The following is a 6,219-nucleotide window of genomic DNA, read 5'->3' as shown; positions in this document are numbered from 1 at the left end:
AGGTAGGACTAAGGGTATTAACTGGAAATATGGGTTTTGTTTGTGTGTCTGTGGTTCTCTTCTTGTTTTCTGTTTTTCTTTTGATTTGCTCCTGTTTTGGAGGGGATTGTTTTTGCTTGTTTTTGGGCGGGTTGTTATTGTTTATTTAGGGGGTTTCATTTATTTACTTTTAAGGTGAGGAGATCACTCAGAGAATAGAAAGAAGCAGCTACTGAGAGGGGGTTTTACCCTGTGGGAAAGCACTCAGCATCAATACAGTTTTTATTTATAGGTAGTGTACCACCAAGGTGGGAGGAAAGAGGCAGAGGTCCTTAGCAAGCCCTGAAGCTTCCCTGAAGATCCTGCAAGCAGTTGCTTCACAACTACTGCAGGGCCAGATCCCTGAGCTTGACTTACTATTCCTTGCTCTGAGAAATGCTTTTATTTTCTCGCCAAGTTTGTTCTGAGAGTGAGAACTGAGGAGCAGGAATTACAGTCCCCTTCCCTGGTGGTGTTTTTTGTGACAACCCCACCAGCTGCACAAGGCAGCACTCTTCCTTGGCAAATCTTCCTCAGTGTCCTCAGTAACATTCTTATAACAAGGGTTTGAATGATTCATGTTTCAGATTAAATAAAGCTTTTATTTTATTTCAAAGTAAAAGTTTGAAATAAATCTGCTTGTGATTGGAGATCAGTACAAATAAGAACCAAAAGCTGAACGTCCTGCCTAGCTGTCTGCGTTTAGCCAGGACCGGGTTGACATTTGCAGCAGCCAGGAAGGGCACACTAGGACCCTGGGGTTAGTCTATGCCACCTCACTTCATGCACAGGGGATGGAGGGTGCAGGGGGTACCCTTTGCTCCCACGAATTGGAGGCACAAAAGGTAAAGATTACGGGTTGAGACAAGAACAATTTACTTAGAAACAGCAATGAAGTAAGAAAATGAACAGTAAGAACTATGTTCATAACAAAGTGTACAAGGCAGGCAAACTACTCACATGTGGTTGCTCACCATGTAGAACCCAGCACGGCCCGGGCCGAACACACCGTGCCCAACCAAACTGGCACTGGAACAAAGGGTAACCCCCTACCCTCCCACCCCCCCTGTTCCCTCTGAGGTGGTATAGAATAACCCCAGGCTCCTAGAGTGCCCTTCTTGGCTGCTGCAAAAGTTAACCCTGTCCTAGCCAGAACCAGGACACTCGTGTATCCCATTTAGCACTGGATTATTAGTCTGCCAGGGTGACAGCCTAAAAGTAGCAGACTGCTTTGTAACACGGCTGGGCAACTCACTAATTGTTTTTATTAATGAAGAAAGCTTCCCTGTCTCAGCTGTTTTTTAATGAAATTGTGTGTTCTTCCTTGGTTAGAAAATCAAATCAGATCACATTTGCACATGTTTGTCTTTCCAGCAGATTGCAATTTGGATAAGAACAACATCTGAGTTTCAAATACAGCTCATAGATAATTAATGCACATTCAACAGTAATAATTAAATTTATTAACACATGAAATACTATATCTGACTGAAAGAGATTTGTTCTGCTAGGAATACTGGATCTCATACAGAAAGAGAAATATTAGGAAATCACCTTTGACATCAACTTAGATTGCATTTATCCTGAAAAAAATAATTTTATAGCTCAAATAAATATTTCAACAGCTCTTTATGGAATGATGTGACATAGTTTGTAATAAGTGTGTGACACACCAAAGTACTGCTAAGAGACTGTTATTTCTTGCCCCAGTCACTAGATGCAGGTGATTGTTTTGTGAGATTAATACTCCTGTCAGATAACACTTGCCTCTGTCTAGTGTTATATCTTCCTCTTTATTGTGCCTGTGAATCACATGCAAATGAAATTATGGTGCCAACTAAATCTGACAGGAATAAAATAGCATCCTTAGTTAATTTTGTGATGCCTTTGAAAGGCCAATAGGGATTTTTTTCCTCCATTTTAGTCATCTTATTTAGTGATGGGATAAAAAGCCATTACCTCACAAGGTCCTGGGCTGGCTAGGGCTGCTGCAGACAGCAATCTCCTGCCCTGCTCTTCTGTGGTGATGCAAGTGTACTGCAGCAAACTTGCAGCAGCTGAACAAAGAGTATGTCTGTCCTGTTTGTGGTTTCTAACATTTTCTTCTAGTTACAGGGAAGGCTGTGAGCTATGCACTATGTTGAGACTCCTGATCCCTGAAGTACACATGTAGAAAGCCATGGTAATTGGGACACTGGGTCATGAGAGTGCTGACATTCGGAACAAACTTTCCAAATGTAAGTAAGAATATGAAATATAGTTTGTAGGATCTTGTCCTGTGCAATTATAGTGCTAGTACCAAAGTGAGAGGGATTGTGGAAAGCTGTATCCATCACAGGTCCCATGACCTGCTGCCTCATATGTTTCCAAAGGATGAGTTAATGCAGTACTCAGATTATAGCATGGACCACCTTGTTTCAGTAGTCCATTAACTCTGACTCTCCACAAAGCCCTGTCACTGACCTCCTTGCCCTTTCACCTTTTTTATCAAAATTATTAGTACAGTGTCTTCTCTGGAGTGCTGGAGAAGCAGCTCTCTACAAGGAGAAATTCATAAAGGAGAACAGATTATGAAAAGGCATTGAGAAGACAGAGAAGAGGGAATTCCTGAAGGTCACTCTAGGGTCAGAGTGAGAGGATCTTCATTTTCTGACAAGAAGGTGGCTTGTTATTTCAGTCCAGGATGACTCTTAACAAAAGTAATTGTTGTGGGGTTTTTTTAAGGACAATATTCCTTGAGAAATGAAGATATCTTGGGACAATCATGTGAGATTTTTAAATAAGAAGGGAGGTAATTGTGAGGAAAAACTCCCAGGAGAAAGTATTACTACCATCCCTCTACCCTATTCCTTATCCACAAAGATGAGGACACCCTGAGAGGTGAGAGAAGACTCAGGTTCAATGCAACACTTGCACCCTCTTTGGTGACATAACGCTGGACTTCAATCAGGATACCTGGGAGGCTAGCATGGCCAGAGCAGCTTTAGCAGGCAGAAGTGAACAGACAGGAATATTTTTTAGGATGAAGATGTGAGGAAGGTGATACTGGTAGTGCTATTTTCTTTCTGCTGAGAGGGTAACCTAGTTGTGACTATTCAGTGCAAGTCTTCCTGCATCCACATCAAACAACTATTCCCTGACTGTTCCCATGAGTAAAAGACTATTTAGTTGTTTGTAAGTCGGCCCTGTAACTTCTCTGGTTTTTTTCAACCTCAGTCCTGGACCAAAACTTCAAAGCTAGGCAAATAAGAGCTATTAGTAACCAGTGACTTGTTCTTGGTGATAACTTGGGAAATGGAGTGTCCTAGGTTACAATGTAGGGGGTAACCCGTGGTATGTATTCTATTACCGTCTCCACAAGCTGTTAAAGCAGGTGAGGGCAGTGCTCGTTATCTCCTGGTCCCTGATGGCTCCCTCAGGGGCTGTCTCTGTTTAATGGGCTGTCAGGGACCCAGGCAGGCATGGAGTTACAACGTCCCATTGTGAGATGCTTCACCCCAGCGGGGGAGGCAAGCATTCCCACATGGGGGTGGGGAGCCAAGCATTCCCACAGGGATATAAACTGGGGTTTGGACCAGCACAGAAGCCTTTTGCCTGCTGTAATCCCAGAGGACAAGAGCTGCTGCTGGACCTTCGGGAAAGGATCGGATCTGTGGGATCACTGTTCCAACAGACCCATCACTCCAGGAGGACTGCAGCCACCATTTAATCAGACTACCACTACACCCTGACTGACAGGGTGTCAGGTTACTTTCTGACTCTGTCAGTGGTTTCTTTTTGCACTGTTGCATCTGTTGTTTTGTTTTTCCTATTAAATTGTATTTCTGACTTGGAGTCTCTTCACTGGTTTGCTTTCAAACCAGCACATGGAGTCATCAAATCAGCCAAGAAATTTCTTTTCTATGGACTGAACACTAATTAAAGTAGTAGGGGAGAAACAACAAAGCCACTCATTTCCAGGTGGAGATCTCAAGAGCCTTTATGTCCTGGGTCCTCATGAGGAAGTTCTGAAGATGCTAGAAGGCAAGATGTCTTTTTGGTAGAGATCATAGACAGGACTTCTCTGTGCTGCTTTCCATTCTTTTAGCCACAAGTTTGTCTGTTTCTTGAGATCTAGCTATGCTTTAAATGGGTTTGGACCTTCCAGACATATCAGTGGATAATTTGCATCTACCATCATGTGTTTCTGCAGGTGTCAGCTCTAACAGAGTGAGTTTGGTTTTTTAAAAAAACTGCAGCAAGAGACAGGTGAAGGTATTCAGCAGTGATCCCAGGGCGGCCAGGGGTGGGATGCCATCCTGCTGGAGAGGCTCAGACATCAAGGCCAAAGAAGGCAATCTGACCCAAACCATGTGTGGCCAGGCGATATAAGGTCAGGTAACACTTCTAAAGAAGAGTCCAGCCTTGATAGTAGCTGTAATACTGACTGAGGACATGCAAAAAGGTTATGCAGGTTTTTAACATTTGCAAAACAAAGGTTGTTTTTCAAGCAGAATTTCTCTCTCCCCTCAATGAATGCCTGAAGTGAGCAAGATTCAATGTACCATTTTTTCCAAACATACAATAACTATAATGCCAGCTGCTGCTAGAAAAGCCTGAAAAAAGTTCTCTTAAAATAGTTACCTAACCTGCACCTTTTCCTTTCAGCTACTATAATTTCTCTGCCACTCAGCAGCCCAGAGAGCAATGCTCAGCATGTTTTACAAGCATTTCATGTAACTTGCAGAGAAGAATTAAAAGGTCATCTTTCTAATGCTGTGTAATCCTGCACACTATTAAGTACCAAAAGTACTTTTTTGAATCAATTGTACTGGAAAAAACCCCAAGAGTGGGAGTCATGAGCATTTAGAAAGGGTTCTGTTGGACATATATGTGATCAAAGCCAGGAACAATCCTTTGCTGTGACAGACATACTATACATTTTCAAGTTGTAGCACTTCTGTAGTCTTGTCTGTGTTATAGCATATAACCCCAGCTGTGTCTGGTGGAACTATGCTGTGGCTTTGCCTTCATTTCTGTTTCTCTGCTGTGTGTATTGATTATCTGAGCAAATGATGCTGAAGCAGCTAAGTGATGTTTACTCAAATTGAAAAGATAATTGGCCAGATTCATCTCTGATGTAACTGTTCCAATCAGTGAAGTTCTGTCAAGGACAAATTTGTCTCAAGAGAAGGAGAATTCCCCATGACATGCCTGTTAAAACAAATCAGTTACCAAGAAGAAATCAGGAAATATAAAGCAGCTCTCCCAGAAAAAGCACATCTTATCGAAATTCATGCTTCCCTGCTGGGATCCAGAAAGATGCTGTTGGAGGATGAGTTCCTGTGGCAAGGTGGTAGTGCAGGGCTCTTGTGCCCAGCCCCCCTGGCCAAGTGGTTGTTTTGGAGAGACTGCTCTGATCAGGTACCCAGAAGTCTTGGCCTGGGTCTCCTCCCTGACAAGTCTCCATTGTGGGGTGGGGACAGACAGGTGCAGAGGGGAAGCCAGTGGATAATTCCTTACCTATTCCACAGGTATCCCTCTAGATAAAGCATGAGCACACATTGGAACTGAGAGCCCCAACAGTCTTGTGCCCACCATGCCCTCAGCTAGAACCACTTCAAGAGGATGTGAATGAGAGACAGCTAGTTAGTGAGGTTGAAACAGACCCCATTTTATTTATCAGCATAAACATCCCCGGGGGCTGGATTAAATGCCGACATGCTGGAGGAAACAGACTGTGCCAGCAGAAAGGATGAACCATTCCTAAAGACAGATGCATCTTGCATCTAGCTTCTGAACCTGCCAAACCTGCCCTGTACCCTATTACTGCAGGAGCTCAAGCCTGTCGTGTGATTTTCTACTACTAGAGGATATTTCTAGTCAGGTTTTCTCTGAAGTTTGTTCTTCTTAACTGCAGGCCATTAATGCAATGCACATTCTCTTTGTGGCATTTTGTGTTTAGAGTTTTCTCGATGGATGAATTGTTCTGTAATGCAGGTAACCCTAATGAATAAATAAATGTCATCTTGATATTTCATAAAGTAAAATGCTATAGCTGATCTCAGTAACATGTAAAAGTAATTTTACCTTTGCAGCAATTCTGATCTCAATTTCAGTGTTTTCAAATCTATCCAATATAAATCTGAATGAACAATTCATTATGAATAATTTATGCAGCAGATTTGACCTACTTTTCTGTTTTCAAATTACTATAATTCC

The sequence above is a fragment of the Acanthisitta chloris genome, unplaced genomic scaffold (genome assembly GCF_000695815.1).
Source record: "Acanthisitta chloris isolate BGI_N310 unplaced genomic scaffold, ASM69581v1 scaffold4658, whole genome shotgun sequence".
In the NCBI taxonomy this organism is placed as follows: domain Eukaryota; kingdom Metazoa; phylum Chordata; class Aves; order Passeriformes; family Acanthisittidae; genus Acanthisitta; species Acanthisitta chloris.
Note: the sequence above shows the minus strand (reverse complement) of the source record.